The 20,755-nt window shown below is 38.8% G+C and overlaps 1 long non-coding RNA gene across 1 annotated transcript; it reads right to left on the bottom strand.

Annotated features, from left to right (window-relative positions):
• Positions 1–14,074: 14,074 nt before the first annotated feature.
• LOC121885488 lies at positions 14,075–16,085 on the bottom strand. The gene is made up of 3 exons (XR_006092568.1): positions 15,742–16,085; positions 15,444–15,584; positions 14,075–15,119 (listed from the first exon to the last, which is right to left on the bottom strand). It is a non-coding gene; the product is annotated as an uncharacterized LOC121885488 (long non-coding RNA).
• Positions 16,086–20,755: the final 4,670 nt, after the last annotated feature.

Here is a 20,755-nt window from a genome sequence, read left to right as displayed (position 1 = left end):
GCGTTGATTTCTAACTAGCATATATCAAACCAGAATCTTGGTGCATTTACAGTCCCACAGACTGATTACTCCTCTACACCGCACCACAGAGGAGCATGAGAACTGTGGGATGTGTGGAGCCACATGAAGAGGGACTGAGGGAGGACTCTTGTGAGGAAAAGTGTGGGAGAAATATCTATTAACCTCCCTGAGAGCAGGCAGAAAGGGGGGTGGGGGGGGATTGAATGAGGGATTGAAATGAGAGACCGTGGATATATCTGTATTTGTGTGTTCTTTTGCTTCTGTCCTGGTGAGACCCGGTTTGAACTTTACACTTTTGGAACGAGGATTTATTTTTTCAGTTTTGTTTTTACTTTTTAAAAAATGTAATTATTTACTGTAAGTTTTGAGAAAATGTTATATCAACCATAAACCAAACTTCTGAGCTAAGATTGAAGGTTGGTTTGTGTAAGAATGAAGCTCAAGAATGTGTTAGGGTGAGTTAAGGTAAGGGTTAGGGGTACAATTTTGTCATTTATAGCTCCTCTGTAATTGAATAAGTTACACGTCACCAAATCTCACATTTCCATAGCAACATCAGATCAGACCAGTGAGGAAGAAACAGGTAACATTGAGAGAAAACACATGGAGGAAGGAGAGAGAAAAGGAACAGAAAGAAAGCACTAAAGAGAATTAAAGCAATTAGGAGTTGAAGTGAGAGGAAGGGTGATCTAAAGTTTGAAACCACTAAACATGACCTCAGCAAGATCCAAATGGGCATTAAAACGTATAAAAGTCATTAGAGGTCTTACAGCTCTTTGTAAAGGAGACCACTGACCACCACTGGGGATATAAACAGCGCTGCTGGCATGCTGTTCATTATGTGATTAAATGGCATACAAACAAGACTCAATGATTTGTAGATACTTTTTTGGTGAAACCACTAATTGAACCATGCAAGCTTGTTGCATTTAGCCTTAATTTATCAAGCAGATTTTTCTTTTTCTTTTTTTTTTTTTTGAGAAAACTTTCCCAGCAACATCATACTTTATGTGTGTACAGTTCATATGTCACTTGAACAGTTGCACACATTCGCTCCTGGGAGCTGTGCAGCAGCAGGACTTATTTATCTCACATTCCCACAGTTGTCATCGCGGAGGCAGAAGTCCCCTATACTGTGAACAAGATGATCAACAAGTCACTGGAGCTCCATTCATTTCCTCCAGTGAGCAACCTGGGAAACTTGTCCCATGTGTGGACAGAGACAAGTCATGTCGTCATTAGGAGTCATTTAGATTTAAAGACTTTTTTTCCCAATGTCAGTGTGTTTCATTAACACTCTCTCTACATGAGATATGGATTACAGTATCTCCAAGCTTCATTTATGATTTACAGTGTATTTTATAGTCTACATGAGTAAGAAGCCACAAAACAATGATTTGAGAGCAGTTACATTCTGTGTTGGGGGTGATGGTTAGCTTCCAGTTCACTGTCTTTAGGAGTTATGATTATAATGGACAATTCTGCACCACACAATTTATGTCAAGTGGCAAAGTACATTGCCAAGACAATGCATCAGAGTGCTCTCGATGTAGAAAAGTGGAAAATTGGGCGTCAAAGTGGTGAATGGGTGCGTGGCACATCCAGAGAGACCAGCAATCAATCCTGTAATTAACCATAACAGATCTTTCTTCAACCTCAAGTGTTTCAGTCTCCTTACCCAAGTCATATCTTAACCATAGTTAACCATATATTTCTTATTAAGTTTATTTCTATAACACCTTTCAATAACGAGGCAATTCAAAGAGCTTCAAATAAAACATAAAGGCATTATGAAAAGAAACAACATAAAAGACATAAAAATGGTATTTAAAAGCAGTAAAATAAAATAGAAGATAAAATAAAGTAAAAAAGTATAAAATAGGTTAAACAGGAGAACAAAAATTACAACAGTATTTCCTCAGCCTAAATCATACCTTAACTATTCTGGAGTGTTCATGACTGGATATGATAGTTAGAAATAAATCATTTTAATCTTTTCAAAAAGTGCGCTGATATTGGAAGTTAATAAATGTTTGCAGAATTGTCCAATATTGATGTTCTGTGTGGACTGTAGAATCTGATGAGCTCAAATTTTCACTACCCAGTCCATACAGCATATGTTATATGACATTTTAGTGCCATTTTAAAGTTTATATGTAGTTTAGGAACAATAACTAAATTGTGCTGTGTGCTAGTCAGTAGCACCAATAGTCTAGCTTGCACACACTTACACCTCAACTGTGTAAATGTGTGTGCTTGTGTGTATGTGAATAGTGTAGCGTTGGATGTTTTAAAGCATGGAAACCAAAAGCCAAATAAAAATCAGAAGGGGAGTTCCCAAGGCAGGTAAGGGCAACATCTAAGCTGATTGCTAAGGCTTATTTTATATATCCCAAAAAGCGCTAGGTATTTAGTTTGCCACCTCCATCCAATCAAGGCTCTTCCACAGAATACACACACCAACAGTTAGTGTACACACACGAGCAAGACTGAGCCTTCACAGGTTTTAGTCTGGAAAACATCTGCAGAACTACTTCAGTTTATTCAGAAACTGATTTAAGCAGATACATTTGACAACATAAACATTTCTAGAGCTGCCTCCATTTTTTTCCCAGTTTAAAACTGTTATATAAGACCCTGCCATATTTAAAGTAGTATTATTCTTTTGTTTATAAATGCTTTCATTTGGTACGTAACCATGAAAGAACGATGTAATGCATTTAGAATTCATTTCTAAACAAAAGCCATCCCTTTCTTATTAAGTGTAACTTCATCTTTGCCGATGTGGAAGCAGTGACCCCATGCAATTATCATGATAAGGATGTGTATATTCTGTAAGTGTATGGATAGGGATGTGACATAATGTATAAACACACACACACACACACATATGCACAGACCGCATGTTTAAAGTAGACACACACACGATAAGCCCACACCCGTCAGATGACAGATGATGAGTCTTTGTGGAGAGGAAATGAGCTGGATCAGTCGTAGCAACAGGCCTGTTACCACGTGAACGCCCAGTGTAAACACACCAGCACCATGCACACACACACACACACACACACATGCACACATATATGCAGACACACAACACATACTCCAAGTCTGTAATCAAAATCTGATGCCAGAAGTTCTAAACGTGGGTCACTGACACACTCTCCTCATTACCCATTACTGAACCATGATATGCATATTTTTGTGTGGTTTGTGCCTGCAAATGTGTGTATGTGCACACGCTCATATAATCTTATATATTCATGTGTCTGTCATGAACCATATGAGAATGATTGAACTTGGCAGGAAAGTTTAACATGAGGAAAAGGTGATGAAAGAGTGAAAGTCGAAGAAGGTTTACCAAAGAAGGGAAGAAAGATGGGCTGAGAGAGAGACGAACAGCGGAGAGGGGCAACGGTCACATCTGGCCAGAGTTAGTGTTTAAGAGTGGAATGGATGGACCAACAGGAGATCTCACACACACACACACACACACATACTCAAAGACACGTTTTTATTACAGTTCTTGCATAAAGGTTCTTTCTTTTCCAAAATATTCTGATGGGCACACACATATGTTGACATTCAGCCTTGTCATATACAATATATCCTGAAAAACACTATATTCAGCATTCAATCCAAACTCTATTGCAGTGAGTGATGGAAATGAGCATGCTGTAACTGTAATACCCTCATCATTTGGTCCAGTATTCTTAAAGAGATTCACAGAGGATTTTTTGGTTCAGCAGGAGTTCAGAGAGAGATCAGGGTCAAGTCTTTGTATATTCCACGATACGTTAAAACCGACCCCCAAATAAGTTGCCACTTATTTTTTGAGCTCTTCACACCAGTCATTCATTCGTTCATTGTTGTTGCATAGGTCCTGTTTTGATTTTCATTGGTGTGTAAAGATCTGAAGCCACGTGAAAGGTTTTATTAAGGAAGTTCTTGCACTCCCTTTAACCCAAAGATCTATCTTTGGGTTAATACAATATAATTCCTGTATCATCTTATTGCAGCTCTTCCTTGAAGCTCAATGATGTATACACTGAGGGAAATACTTAAAATCCATGTGTCCACTGTGTTTTTATGGCCATACCATTCAATCAAATGTAAAATATTCTAAATGCACAATATTTCATAACCCTCTCCACCAAATTTCAGTGTAACACATTTGGTATCTTTGGAATTTCCAGGATCCCCACCAGGGTTTAGAATAAAATTATGTGTGTTTGAACAATGCTTGACAGCACAACACAAGTTTGTAATGACTCACTGGTTGGGCAAGTGAGTTTTGAGAGGTTAAAGCTACACTGAGTGATTTTTAAGAGCCCAAAAGCAGCTTCCAGATCCCCAAATTTCTTCCCCGATACTCATGATGTTTTGAACTTCAAGTTAAATTAAATCAAGAGTGAGCTGAGGTTTGGGAACTCAAGGGTGCTCTTATGCACAATAAAACATCAGGGAGTACCATCAACACTAATTAATAGAACAAATTTCAAGCTATGTATAATACTTTATAATATAGTAGCCAAATTTTTGGTTGAACAAACAATAAAATGTCAAAAACCTGGATATTTATTCGCTGGATGATGTCACCTTGTGGTAAAAGTTGCCGCTGGACCGCCCCCATTCAAATGAATGAGAGTGTGAATGAATGTCTACAGACACGCTAGCAGCTCTGTGGCTGAGTGTGCCTTGAGCTAAATGCTAATGCTAGCATGGCAACATGCTCACAAAGAAAATGCTAACATGCTTGTGTTAGGCAGGTACAACGTTTACCATGTTCATTATCTTAATTTGGCGTGATGATGGCACTAGAGGAAAAGAATCACCGAGTTTATTACAATTCATACTGTGGAGAATTTCTGAACCATATTTAATCACAATCCTCATGACGTGAAACATTTCATTTAAATACAAATGCACAGTGGTGCTACAGGTAAAGTCAGAAGATCATCAAAGTCATTGGGATTCATTCTCTGGGTACCATGAGTGTCTAAATAAATGTGGACTGATCAAACAGTCCATGATGCAGCAAGTTTGGCTAAAACTCTAAGAGATAAAAACTTACTATACGTTTGGCTATATACAGAAGTAATGGTATTGACTAGAGAATGACCTGCTGTAGCAATGTGAGAAACCATTGAGACTTTAAAAAAATGATAAAATGGATACATGTTAGAAAAACAAAAATATGATCCTCCACCTACTTTGAAGCACTGAACCAGACATTCCCTCAGTGCCAACATAAAGATCCCCCACAGCTCTGAACACGTTCGGCTCATTTCATTTCAAAGTTTCTTTTAACTAGTTCCTCTTTCAGACACAGACAATCCCACCTGTTAATGGACCATCAGCCTGCCTCAGTCTTTCCATTCATATGTACCTGTAAATCCATGCAAAGCTTTACAATCCCCAGACAAAACACCTGCAAATCCTCTGAAGGGAATCATAAAATGTCATCGGCAAACACAGACACTTGAGATAGGCACTGTTAAGGCAACGTCATTCATCCTACTTTGCGTGTGGTCTGGCATCAAATGAAACCAGGATTATTTGGGCAAAGCAAACAAAACGATGGCTTGGTAAACAGTAGACGGAGGTGTTGTAAACTCTTGGGTACGCTCATCTCTCGTTAAATCTGTGAGAACTGTTGTTTCCTGGTGTTTATAGCTGGCTGGAAAGAGGAAGGACAGACGTTCATGTCACAAACAGGAGGACAAGGTGAGCTGTAAATCTGTTTGTTACAGTCACTATAGCAACAAGGACTGCTGAGCTATGTCTGTGGAAGACATTGTGCAGCCTTCTTTTTTTAGTAGAATGCCCAAAATTGGTCACATTAAAAACAGATGTTATTTTTAAAAAGCATATGAGTAAAAAGAAAAACAGCTTAGTCCCAACTTGTTAAAAAAAAACCCCATCTAGCTAAGTTGTGTGAGTGCTGGTTCACACTAATCCATCACTTGGTGCTGTCAAAGCAGAATTATAGGTACTTGTGGTTGAAGCTTTACATTTCTCAACTGAGACGAGGTAGAAGTGTAAGAACAGGGACTATTTTTACAACCTTTATAACACACAAATGTTTCTCATTATAGAAGATGAACTGGGTCTTGTAAGCACGATGATGCATGAAGCAGCAGGAGATTTGGAACGGCAAAATATACTAGAGTCAGCGTTAACTATAGTAGAAGAAAAAAATGTCCATCATGGGCCAAATCTCCTGTTGCTTTCCAAAAGTGGAAAGGTACTGCGTGTCCAAAGATCTGTGTTATGACTTCAGGGAGACAAGAGTCCAACTGAATCTCACATTCACATCTCTTGATTGCAGCAACAAACCTTTATCCAAGTTGATTCAAGGCAGAACTTGGCAACAGTTCCTGCAGTCTGAGCTGGAACTGTACCGAGTGTAAAGGTTGTGCAGCCCTCAGGACGGAGAAGTAAGAAAGCCTTGAAAGTCCAAAGATCTGTGTTGTGACTTCAGAGAGACAAGAGTCCAACCAAATCTCACATTCACATCTCTTGATTACAGTAACAAACTTTTATCCAAGTTGATTCAAGGCAGAACTTGGCAACAGTCCCTGCAGTCTGAGCTGGAACTGAACCGAATGTAAAGGTTGTTCAGCCCTCAGGACAGAGAAGTAAAAAAGCCTTGTCAGCTTTTTCTTAAGGGTCAGCGTTTGAGTGTGCAGATGTAGTTTGGGGAGTTGATTCTGGGTTTGTTTGATTCTTACTTTCTTTCTTTCTTTCTTTTATTTGTTTCTTTCTTTCAGCCTTTCCTGGATCTTGGTGAGTAATTAACATGTAGCCTTTGCACACTCCATTTAGAGAGCCAAAATCATCCACTGCTGGGAGTTGGTGGAATGTGCACCGTATAAACATCAAATTACACTGTGTGTGTGTGTGTGTGTGTGTGTGTGTGTGTGTTTCTGTCTGTGTCTGTGTGTGTATATGTGTTTCCCCTCCCTCCCTATATGCAATCATGATAATCAGCACTTCTATCACATAAAGGCCCAGTGCAGTGATATAATACTTAGTGATGACTTTCTCTCTGCATGGCCACAGCTGTTACAACAAAAGAGGAAAATAAACCCACTCTGTGTCCAGTATGCAATGCATATTTTTCTCCTCTCTCATCCTCATGTTTTCCTTTCTTTCTTTCTGTAAATCTCTACATCTACATCTGTTATTTACTTTTGTGTACGCTTTTTGTTCAAGACATGCATTCAGTTGTGTTGTTGTGTCTTACATAACAGGTACAGGCAATATGTGCATAGAGGCGTGCATTTACACATTTTCTATCTATCTATCTATCTATCTATCTATCTATCTATCTATCTATCTTAATTCAAACACAACCCACATATAATCCTAAACTATGTTGTAGAATTGACATTCTGTTCATTCACCGTGCCTCCGCTGCCTCACAAGTGACAACCTAATGTCACTGTTAGTTACAGTTGCATTACAACATCAGCAAATAACTTTATTACCTTTGTTTTTCCATTTATGGTGTCAAATCCAAAATTCACATTGTCAACAGCATGACTCGCAAGTTTCTGTCATGTTGTGTTAGCAAAGAGAACAATAGCCTAGTTTACTAAGGAAAACACTTCCTCAGATGGAATTGTTAGACATTTTGGAAAATATGACTATTCGCTTTCTTGCCAAAAGTTAGATGAGAAGGTCGATACCTCTGTCATTTCTGTTCAGTAAATATTAAGCTAACGCCCGCAGCTGCTTACCTCAATTTAGCTAGCCAAGAAATAGTCCCACACATAATTTCCCATAAAACCACGATATGTCATATGTATGCTTGATTTTTCTACAAAGGAGACAAACAAGCTACAAAAAAGTGTTAATTAGTGAACTTTAGATGTGCTCGTAGGTGGATTTTATTATCTTTGGACACAGCCAGGTTAGCCATAGCCCCCTGTTTCCGGTCTTTGTGCCAAGCTAAGCTGGGGTTGGTTTCATATTTACAGACAGATATATCATCTCACATCATATCATCAAACTCTCACCCAGAAAGTGAATAAGCTTGTTTCCCAGAATGTTGAACTGTTGCTTTAACATCCATGTGAAGTTTTGGTTTTACAGGGCCAATCCACTGAACTGTTGACTATAATGGCTTCAGTGCTTGTTAAAGTTAGAAGTAAAAAAAAAAAATATGCCTGTTGATGTAATCAGGGTAGTCTCAGCTTGGGTTTGAGATTTCATATTTTAAACAGAAGGCCTGTGTTACAATCTGGAAGTGAGGGGGTTTGAAAGAAGTGGGCATTTAGCAGACTAATGGAACACGCTATTGAGTTGCATTAACTCCATAGCGTGTATTACTAAGAGACTTTTTAGCAAGGACTGAGAGTTAGGATATCTTGGCCGTTTGCCGCTTTGATTTTGACTCTGTTTCTTGTGAGTCCCTCAACTTTATGGGAGAGCAATGCTAAATAGCTGAAATACCCCTTTAACTTCAGAAGTATTTGAAGAAATAAGTCTATAAGAAACCTTTTTCGGAACACATTATTTTTGTAACCTACCAGAACACACAAATTTACAAAAAATGAAATAAATGAAACCGAGTTACTATCCAACTCGGTGCAAGAATACATATATACACATATGCCTGCAACATGAACTCTTGTTCTGATGCCTAAGTTTTTTCTCTCAACTCTGTTCTGTGAAGGAAATAGAGATGGATGTTGTAATCAGTACCACTGCTCTCTCCAAACACCACAACACTTGCCTGATTTTTCTCTCATTCTTACTCACTCACTTACTCATCTCACTCAGTTACTCAATCAGTCACTCATGCATTCCCACTCACTGTTTCTGCCTCTTTGTCTTTCCTTACCCCCACCTCCACCTTCTTGTATTTCACTTAACAAGCCCCAAAGCAGAGCGGCAGAGGCGGTGGAGAAATGTCGAAATCTTGGGCCAGGTTTCAGAACTTATTCCCCGGCTGCCTCCCTCCTCCCACCCTCTGTCCTCCACCACAGGCCCTGTCTCTCCTGCCAACACACAGCTCTGAACAGTGTTTCCAGCCAGTGTAATTTAACCACGTACGCACACACTGCAGCTAATTAAGTTCTCGGTGATACGGCCATGCATGTAAAGACTAATTTGTGGTCATTTGATGTGTTGACAATACACACAAAAGCACACACATGCTCATGTAAAAGAGGCACTCAAGCACACACACGACAGACGCGAGCCTTCTTCCTCCCCCCGCTGAAATAGCAGTGCTCTGAGTTCACCTTTTCCGGCCAAGACCGGCTGCACGTCTGGAACTTCACAGCCCAACAGGACAGACCAAAGCCTGGGGAGAGAGAGCACAGACCGTGGGCGTCCAGTGGAGAAGCGAGACAAAAACATTTTATACAAATTGTTCTCAACCATATAATGTCACAGATCAGAAGCTGACTGGTTTTCACCAAAACCAAACACTACAGCAGCTACTTTCATCCATTAGAAAATTCAGACATAAGAGAGTGAAGTAAGTAATGAAATCAGCTGCTAATATTTGCTGAAAATGAAAACTTGCAGATACCTGAACTTCAATATCTCGTGACTAAGAGCTGCTGTTGTGGATAAAGAGGAAAACTGAAAACAAGTCCATACCACAATATTTCTGAGACATTTCTCTTTTCTATAAACAAATTTAACTACTGCCTCTGCCATCTTGTCCGCTGCATTTCGTAAGATCTGTTGTGTTGCTTTATGGCACTGACTTTCAACCTGAGGGTCAAGACACCCACAATGGGCCTAAGAATCTAAGAGGTTTTGAAATGGTTACTGGGTTAGGAAATAGGAAAATATTAACGGTTGTCACATTATTTTCTCTAACTTGTGAAATACTGTATATTTTTACATCTTCAACCTCTAAAAAATTGCAAATTAAACAATCTTTGATTAAACTGCCCACAACTAGACATGTAACACGTAATCAAGGGATTACAAGAAGAAGTGGGTTCATTATTATTACTATATGTAATTATAGTAATGTAAGAGACTGCTGTTCTTCCAGGGAGTGAGGGTTTTAATTTCTTGTAGTGACAGATGGTGGGATGGATGTGAGGCCAGAGGAAAAATAACTTATTCCACTTCAGAGGATAAACATTGTCAAATGTAAACATCATCAAGGAAGAAGATGGGAAAGGAAAGCATCATCTATGTGACAAGAAGCAATGATTTATGAAAAGCTTGGTTCTAATTCAAAGAGACACTTAACAGTACCACTTGTGTCAGATAAAATCAACTACTTGTCTTCAGAGTGGTCTTTTAATGTGCTACTTGTAGCATGATGTTTGTTTACATACAGCGATGATGATTCCAACATTTCCACATTATCTATGACACAACAATACAACAATAAAAATTGATGAAACGGTTCTGTCCTCCAATGTAATAACACCTCTAACACAATAACACAAATGTCAAGTAGAGCCAAGAAAATGTAAACTTTTCCCCTTCAAGGTGTTCCATAATTGACTGCTTATTTCATCCATTTGGAAAAGGCTAGTAGGCACTTGGTTGCCCATTTCCACATCATCAGTACCACACTCATTACTCTCTGGGTTTTTAGTGCTTTCACTTGACTTTCCACGGCTGTAAAGTGGCCACAAGGAGGAAAGAGTAGGGAGTGAGAGAAAAAGCATTGCTCTCTGTTCATTGCTATGATCTTTCTGTTCTGCAATTGTTGTTTTTTGAGACTTTGTAAAAAAAAAAAGTTAGTTTTATAGAGAGAGAAATTACATCATGCTGGTGAGACAGAAAGAGACAAGGACATTTAAGTAGAAGTAAAAGTGTTGAAGTGATGGTGATGGTGGTGAAAGAAGGAGGAAAAAAAAGGTGGTGATAGGGAGAATTAGAAGAATATGAATATAAAGGATAAAGATCAAGTCTAATTGATCATTTAAAGTTGCACCTCGATATTTTTACATTAACAATGGATCAAATATGTAATGTGGAAGGGGTCGTTCATAGTGAAAAACCTTGTGAAAATTAAGCAGTTCTCAGCTTTATGAGGCATTTTAGCGTCTTTCAGCTTTGTTTTGCTTTTGCAGCACAATTTTACTGTTTTGCTAATGAGCTGAGAGTGAATATTGGACTTACTGTTTGCAAATACCATATCAACTTTATAAGGTGATAATATGTCAGTGTTGTTTTTACAGCTTGTCGTGCTGCCCCCAAGTTGCCAAGAAATGTATTAATGCAGGATTAACTTCCAAACTCTCCATTGTCTCAACAGCTACAATCAGGTTGCCCTTAAAATGCACTCAACACTAAACTGGTCCAGTGGAGCAGCTCAGTAGTAAACTGACAGTAGTAAAGTAGCTCCCAGGTGTAATACTGTATGTGATGCTGTAAATGTGAATGCAGCAAAGAAAGTCAGCATCTGTGCTCAGTCAGCTTGAATCAGACCGCCTGTTGTCTTGCATATTGCACCTCCCTGACACGACCACCTCTGGACCCCTAGTCCAGTTGTGTTTACACTGCGGTGTCAACATCTGTGTACATTTCACTTAAACAAACACTGCGCCGAGCGCTCCGCAGAGCCGAGATGAAGGCAGGCGTCTGCTGTAAAAGTGACAGCAGAGGAGAGAGAGAGCAGGACCCTCTTAACCTCAACTCATACAGCTTCTATAGACACTCGCATACTCACACACACACAAATACACTTTGATCACGTCAACAGTGGGAAGCCTGCAAGCTTGGAACACTCACACCCTCCATTTGCACCAGTGACATTTAGATTGGTCTAGAGGAAGAAACCAACACACATACACACAATGCCCACACAGGCATGCACACACTGAATGGTAAACAATAAAACCACAAGTGCTTGGAGTGTTTATGTTTTCTGTGCCGTAGTTACTAAAGAGGCCATAGTGGACTGGTAGTCACACCACAGTCTAAACATTATGGTCATGGAAGGCAGACGAGGATGCCCGCTCAGTCATTATGCCTCCAAGATGCCTTGGAATTGAAATTGTTTTAAATGTTACTGACATTCTGTACTCTTAAGTGTTGTATAGCAAAGGGAGGTAGGTAAGTAAGCCAATTCTCAAGTTTAAAAAGTATGTACTGTATATTTATACTTTGATATGAGTGTGTCAAGTAGGTTTTTAAAATATATTTACTTTTTTAAAGTATTCAAACTTAAGTAAAGTTGTATTAAATATCAACTTAAAGTATATCAACGGTGTGTAGGATTTAGGGGGACATATTGGCAGAAATGCAATATAATACTCATAAACTAAGAATCATTGTGTTTTTGTTACTTTGGAATGAGCCCTTTATATCTACATAGGGAGGGGGTCGCCCTTTTTCATAAGTTTTGTGGCCACTGTAGGTTCTCCTACATGCTTGGAAGGGGAGGATGAGGGGAGGAGTATTCAGTTTGTTGTAATCTGCAACTTCACTGCTAGATGCCACTAAATCCTACACACTGATCATTTAAGTTAACTTCAGTTAATAATGGACAAACCAGGCTAAAACAGCTAATTATATTGGATCAAAACAATGGGAATAGGGACGGGATCTTCTTTAAGATTTATTAAGTTGTCTGAGATTTGACTCTCCTACACTTTTAGAAAACAATAACATATATAAAGAGAGAGAGAAGATATGGTTGTGGATGAATACCAATGAGTCAAACATTATTTTGATAAGTGTGCAGAATTTTGAGCACTCAAAATCTCATTTCAACTGCTCATCAAGGGAGCAGCAGAGTTTTAAAAGAAATGTAATGAAGAGGCAACATGTCACAATACATAACAATACTGCTTTTTTGTTTTGTTTGCTTTTTTTGGCTTGAGAAGTAGGTAACACTTACACAATACAGCACACAGGAATGAGTGAGGAATCAATCAGTAACAATCTGATCATTGATGGCTCACTAATAAGTAGATCCTGAAGTACTCTGAATTGAGGACTATAAAGTAGATAATGATGAGTGATTATAGAGCAGACTTTAAGTTGCTATATTAATGAATCATCATCTACTTATTAGTTCATAGATATTTGATTTCTTCATGAATGGTTTCCTGATTAACTCAGAATCAACTGTTAAGCAGCACAAATCTAGTTACTACTCATTAATTACTAATTACTTCAACATTTGTTACTCTTTTTGTGCATCCTCAGGTAAAGCGACACTGAGAAGTAACTAAGTAATCCCTCGTTACTTACATTCTTACCATTACTTACCCTTTTTGTAAGTTGAGGTACTGTAGGTTCTAAATCAATTAAAAAAAAACAAATTGATTATTTGATTATGGAATATTTTGGAATCAAAATCCATCCAAGCAACATTTTTGTAGCTATATCAAATACACAATCTCACACATTACTGTGCCATTAATGGCGATAACCAAGCACAACAATGATGTTAATATTTTGATGATGTAAATTGTAACCAGTAACACAACCTCAACCATCCACAGTAGTTTTGCTGACACAGACTTAAAGTCTGAGTCTTTGCTGCGTGTGAATTTCAGTTGGCTTCAGTTAAAATATTGTTTTAGAGTTCATGCACACATTAGTTTAATGATAAAACTGAAATCACTGGCGCCCCTCAAAGTGACTAATGTGTGTTGGTGGGTTCGGTTTTTCCCAGTAACTGGGAATGTGATGTATGATCGTTCAGGACACAGCAAGTCGGAGGTGAAGAGTCATTTGTAGGGTTACAAGGTTGTTCAAGGCCACACTTTTCTGTACAGCTAGTGTATTTCCCACGCCCAGAGACACTGTGTTTATTCAAAATGACCCAAAATGTAACTTTGGTGAGGAAAAATAACTTAAATTCAAAACATCAACACAACCAGTTTTTTCTACAGTACATGAAGAGGCAGCATAGTAGTGTGGTGAGACAGTGTCAAGAAGAGTAGCAGGACATGGACACAAATGCAGGACACAGGAAGTGAAGAATAACTCTTTATTCACAGTAAATCAGTCATAGCAGAACTGAACTGAACTGAACTGAACTGAACTGAACTGAACTGAACTGAACTGAACTGAACTGAACTGAACAACACAGAGCAGACTGAACAAAGGATCCAACAAAGACTGAACTGAAAACAGGACTTAAATACAGACAGAACTAATGAGGGAATAGGGAACAGGTGACTTGGCAGAAGACTGGCAAGGATTCCTGGGAACAGGGCAAGGCTAATGAAGCTGATGCAGGGCAGGTGTGGAGGGAAAAGCAGCACAGTGACACAGGAGGAAACAAACAGAGCAAACAGAAAACCAAAAACCCTGAAAACACAGTGAGACAGATAACGGTGCTTGTAGTGATATATGTGTAACAAGGCTCTAAGCACAGTCAGAGTAGCCATACATAAGCATTCACTCTCACCTACACTGCTCTGAAAAACAGACCAAAACCAAATAACAAATGCAAAAACACTTGTGTGTGTAGTAACCTACAACTGTCAGTGCACAAATAGTTTACATCATGTAGCAACCCAGCTTCTTAACTTGTCCCCTTAGTGCCAGCAAACCGTGGAAGAAAAGTCTGAGGGCATCTGGTGGACTGGTGGATAATGGCAGCTAAGAACACAGAGCCAGACTGTTACAGAACCATGACAGACAGATTATAATCATTCAACTGATACAAGCCTCCATTCCAGCCAAAATCTGCATACTGAAGTGTCCCTGAGAAAGTAGACACTTTTCTATAGGCAGTCTATACCTCTAATCTCCTGGTGGCCAACAGAAAAAGAAGACAGTTGATCTACAGGAATCAATAAAATAAAAACTCTTATAGGTAGTTAATTAATTGGAGAAACAGGAATGAATTGTGAGCATTTTAAGAATCCTGAAAGGTGGCGAACAAGAGGACATTTGGTCACATTACAAGCTAGAAGATGGACAATTCTCTAAACTGTGTTGACAAGTTTTGTGGCCCTGCAACTTAAACATTTATACATGTCTGACCGCCAAATAACAGAGTTCAGATACCAAAATGAGAAACTAAGAGGACCGTATTTTTACTGGGCATTCTGACACATTTGTTTTAAATAATCCATTCGGAATAACACAAAGTGACTCTATTTCCATTCCAAGTAATTATAGACCCTCGTCTCTCTCTGTTCCTGTAATTAAAGACAAAGCAGGGGCAAAATCAGGAAGATTCCCATCCGTTCTGAATGCGTTGCCGCAAACCGTTGGTTAGACTGGCACATTCATTATGAGTCCAGTAATTATCACTAGAAAATGGAGGGAAGCCCAAAACACAACGATGGAGTTACTAAAATAGATAGAAACTTCTTTCTTTTTTTGAAAAACATGATAATAACTTTTTTGGGGGCGTGAGAGTTTTTTTCCAGGACCAATTCTGTTTTTGAGAATTTGCAGGCTTCACATTAATATCCAAATCCCAGCTCAAGACTTACTCAACAGTACATCTTTTTACTCACTCATTTTCTTTGGCCAAAGTTTTCCAGGCTCTCCGTGGAGTTCAGCCAACAATCTGTTTGTCAAATGATCCTTCAGATGACATTTGGCTACACGTTATAGTTTACACAGGAAAGGTACAGATGCAGCTGGATGACTCTTATCTGCTGGAGACAATAATAATAATCAGTGTTGGGCAGTGATACATAACTTGATTATGCAATAATGGCACTAGTTTTTCAGAAATGAGTAGTCCAAGGGATAACAACCTGAAATTCAGCAATTGCATAACAGTTACTATTTCCAATAACATATTGTTACCTCAGTAATTTGGTTGTTGACTTGTTTGTCTTACTGAGATTTTGATGGAGGGTTAATATCAGTTTGGTCTTTTTGTACTCAGTTAATAGTCTGATCTGAGACGTGTTAGCTTGTGGGTGGGAGGTTAGCCTGTGAGCCTGAGAAGAAATGTCCCTCCTGCTATTTCCAAAGTTTTCCTATTGTGTCTGTTTAGCTAGCCTGCTATCGCTAGCCTCATTTTCTACACATGTTTTCTATTTCTACATGTGTTAAATACAGTAGATGTGACATGTTGTGTGGAGGATTTGGAGTTGTTTAAAGGCACCTTTGTTAGAGCTAGAAAGAGTGAGGAAAGTAATGTAACAAGTGATGTAACTACTAAAATGAATTTTAAACAAAACAAATTAATGTCACTGTTGAGTAATTACTAAAGTAATGACATTTTTAAATGAGTAATTGACATTTTTCAAGTAACTATAACTGCACTTATGATAATAACGTGATGGCTCATTTAACTGAAGGTCTTTCTGCCTCAGTGGAAAAAGCAGCAGGAACACGGAATACGGATGAAACAAAAAGGCATTTTGTCATTAATATCTGTGTCCCAAAGCACTAAAATACAGAACAAATGGTAATAGGTTTTTCTGTCCCATCCTGCCAAAGTTCCACAGAGTTAAAAACTCCCTTTGGTCACTTTTCATTCCAGTTCGCTGCTTTCAGTGACTGCAGTGAGTTTCAAAAATATCATAAAGACCAAAATGGACGATTTCGCCCCGTTCCCATCTTTGAAACAGTCTATTGAAGACATTTCCATGCACACATGTGTTGTACTGTCATGTCTTTCATTTCATTTCACAGTATCTTTGTGGATGGTGTTATTCTTTTTCTGTCTGAATGTCCAAATGTGTCTGCTCAGTTTCAGACTTTCTCTACAAACTGTTATTCTTTTAACTATTTTTGTTGTCCCCTTTTCCTAAATCCTCCAGCAGGAGTAATTTTTCTTCTTGTTAGACTACCATTATATGTAATTAGTTCTTAATTTAATGTCCTGGTTAAATAAAGGTTAAACAATTATTTTAAAAAACAGACCAGTGGGATTGGACCAGAACCACACCTGCAGTTTGGGAACAATCAGACGGGGTTGGGTTGCGTTCCTGACCCAACAGAACAGTTCTGGCTTGTTGCAGGGATGATAAATCAGACAGACCCCACCCAATCAGTGAGCTACAAGTTTTTTTGCACTTTGTCTTCCCCTTTGTCTGGCAGAGAGAGCTGCCAGAAGACATCCAGGCCACTCAGTTTTGGAAATCTGTGATTACAGTGTCTATCTGCTAGAAAGAAGATATTTTTAATGCAACCAGAGCAATAAAAAAAAGATTATCTTGTATTCCTGTTGCAGCATACTGACAGCTTCCAGAGTTTCATACAGCATAAATAATAGTTAAAAGACGCAATAATGGTCATGGGAGATGTGCAGTCCAGATTGGCTATACAATGTGCATTTATTTTTGAACAGTTGGCGTAACTGCGTCATCATTTTTTCAACACATCTAAAACCATTTAAAAAGGGTATTTCCCTACAAAATGAATAAACAATGCATAAGTTGTTGACAAAAGACTTTTATTTTAAGGTTCATTTAGTAGCTGCTCTGGTGCTTTTGATCACATCACATGATCTTTATCAGTAGATAATCTACTACTAATACAACCCACAATTATTTTATTTTAGCTTAAGTTAACATAAATGTCACTTTTAGAAACTTTATTCATGTGTGATTCCGTTTCTTGTCACTGACTCTGGGCCCGTTCATGACCAGTGTCTGTACGGTAAATATGAAGCTGGAGCCAGCTCTCGCTTAGTTTGCTTAGCACAAAAAGACTGGAAACAGCGGGGAACTCTTGGCAAGAAAGTGAAGGGCATTTTCCAGAATGGCGAACTTTTCCTGTGCGTGAGCTACCAAGCAGGATAATTCACCACAAAATGTATAATAATATAAAATAATGTGCTTCACAGATGCAAAATGTTATTAGTCTCATCATAGATTATGTTTTACTGCAGCCCATTATGTGTTGTAAAATAACAACATTTTGTAGACAGTAGACACTACATTTCAATCTGTACTTACTGTACTTTTCCAGTTGTCTAAAACTACATCTATGTGGAGCAACACTAAAATTTGAACCCCTCACCTTTTCACACGGTTTCACATACACACATATACAGTATGCACACACTTCATCCTCCTAAATACCCGCATCCCACCTTTAAATAGCAGTGAAATTTACCATAAGTGGCTGCACAGTTAGTAATAATGCTCCACGCTGTGCTTGTTGCTGACCATGCTGCTAACACTGTGTGATTTATAGCGGGGGTTGTTTGCCGTGAGGCCGACAAAACCCACAGAGGAGACTGGCTGGGGGACCGAGTGGGTGGGAGAGACGGCAGGGGAGATTTTCCTTTACTGAATGATTAGTGTGTGCAGTGCAGTCTGTTCAGTTTCTTTCAAGGACAGTAAGCCTGACACATGCAGAGGTACAGATAGGATCATCGATGTACATGGGTATGCATTTAAATAAGCAAACACCTAATAAATCCACATGTAATTTTGCACAAAAGTATACAGAACTTTAAAACCTCTGGCCTGTTGGTCAGTGCACCCCTACTGGTTCCAGACTTAAATATCTCTACATCTATCTGATGGATTGCCATGACATTTATACAGACATTCATGGTCCTCAGAGGATAAATCCTACTGACTTTGGTGAAGCTTAGATGTTTCCAGTAGTGCCGTCCACTGGTCAAATTGCTCAGTAGTCTTTTGAAATATTTCAACATCTACTGCTGTGGATTGATTGCCATGAAATTTGGCACAGACACACATCATTCTCAGTGGATGAAGCCTGCTGACTTTGGCAATCCCTTGGTTTTTCCTCTAACGTCATCACAAGGTTGACATTTGAGGTTTTGTGTGAAAGGTCTCAATAACTATTAGACGGATTGCCATGAAATTTGGTACACACATTCACGTCCACCTCAAGATGAATTGTAACCACTTTGGTGGACCCTTAACATTTCCTCTAGTGCCATTGCCAGGTTAAAATTTCATTTTTCCAATACTTTGCTTTATGACCAAAAGCTTTAAAAACAGTGACATTCCCACCAGCCTCGGTTTTGTGTTTAGTGCTAATTAGCAAATGTTAGCATGCTAACATACTAAACTAAGACGGTAAACATGGTCAACATCCTACCTGCTGAACATCAGCCTGTTAGCATTGTCAATGTGGGCACGTTAGCATGCTGATGTTAGCATTTAGCTCAGATCACCACTGTGCCTATAGCTTCACAGAGCCACTTGCATGGCTGTAGACTTACAGTAGTCTTGTTTAAATGTCCTTTCTCCATGTCACTCAACTAATTTAAAGTATCTGTTATCATAATGTATTATTACAGGACCAGTGCTTTTGCATGTTTTAGTTTATTTACTAATTTACTACAAAGTGCCTGCTGTATAGGCACTTTCCATCACAACTGACTTGAGATTTTTGCAAACCATGCCGTTGTGTTAAATTAATTAAAAAATCAAATTAAAAATTTGAATTTATTTGGTGTCTGTTCCAAGCATCCAATGATTTCCATTTACTACATAGTATGAACATGTATTAGCAGACTTTTAAAACTTGCTTGAATTGAGTAATGCATCACAGCAAACTTTTTTTTTTTTTGTAGTGCAGATTTTCAACCTAATCTGCACTGCAATGATAATGTAAAACTGACAAAAAGCAAAGAAGTTCACTGTGATGAATTATGCAACTCAAACCGTACAGAAATTCCTGGAATCCAGTGGTTGCCTGGATGGGTGGAATAAATGATAAATATATACTGTAGCATGCATTTTAAAATAGTCAACTAAAATGTAAACTTTATATAATTTGTAGTTATATAGCACAAACTTGCTCACACACTGGTATAATCGTTTAAGTAACAAAGACGGTTACATCATTTTTTTTATTTAGAATAAATTACAGGTATAAAACTCTGATGTAATGGACATACAGAACATTTCGACACACGCAGCTTCCCCAGTCCAATTCCAAATAATTTCAGCACATTTTGTTTTTGGCTAAACTGATGGTCGCCAAGAGGTTATTTGCATATGGGCCACTGGTTTTATATAATAAGCATCCAACCACTGGAACCCGTGATTTCACCCTGATATTTCTTCTTGTATAGCAGAACGATAAATCAACCAAGAACCTCAAAATATTTTTGAGGCAAGCAAATTGGTAGCTAGGCTGAAGGCGAACAAGCTACAGTCAGCGTTACAAATCTAAGGGAAATGTCTGAAAAACATTACCAGGCATCTGCTTGTGTGCTATATATCATTGTGTTTCTGGAGTTGGGTGAGAGCAGGAGGACTGGGGCCAGGCCAAAACATCAGCCCAGGCTGCCTGGATTGATATGGAGAGACCATATGGAAAACATTTGGCAATCTGGTAATCTGATACGAAATCTGGGGTCAGTCTTTTAATAGTTGGTGAGGCAAGGAACATCTCCTTGACCCCTTGAGATGGACATAAATATACATATGTGCACACACTCTTACAAACACACACACTCACACACACACAGTGCTGTTGGCCCAAATGCATGTGGCAGTGATCTGGAACCCTAATTAGCTGAGAATGGGGGTGGAAGGACAGGGAGGGTGAAATTGGACGAGAGGTTTCTCTGATTGAGGGGAAATGGGAAACAGGCTGGAACCAATGTTACCCATCAGCCGCACACACACACACACACACATTCGTACACACACATACACACATACACACACTCCCAGTGAATGATGTTTACTGGATCAGTAATGAAATATCTCTGAGTTGGCCCACTGCTTGGTGCAGATCTATCCCCTGTGATTATGGCCTCTAGTCCCTGGATGCCAATATCCGTTGGTCCGAAAAAATGTGAGTTTGGAGGCTGTGATTACAGAATGAATCACCGACTAATCTGATTTGGATTACTCACTCTTGCCTTTCT

This window comes from Thunnus maccoyii, chromosome 2 (assembly GCF_910596095.1).
Source record: "Thunnus maccoyii chromosome 2, fThuMac1.1, whole genome shotgun sequence".
In the NCBI taxonomy this organism is placed as follows: Eukaryota; Metazoa; Chordata; class Actinopteri; order Scombriformes; family Scombridae; genus Thunnus; species Thunnus maccoyii.
This window is presented reverse-complemented; position numbering and strand designations above follow the sequence as displayed.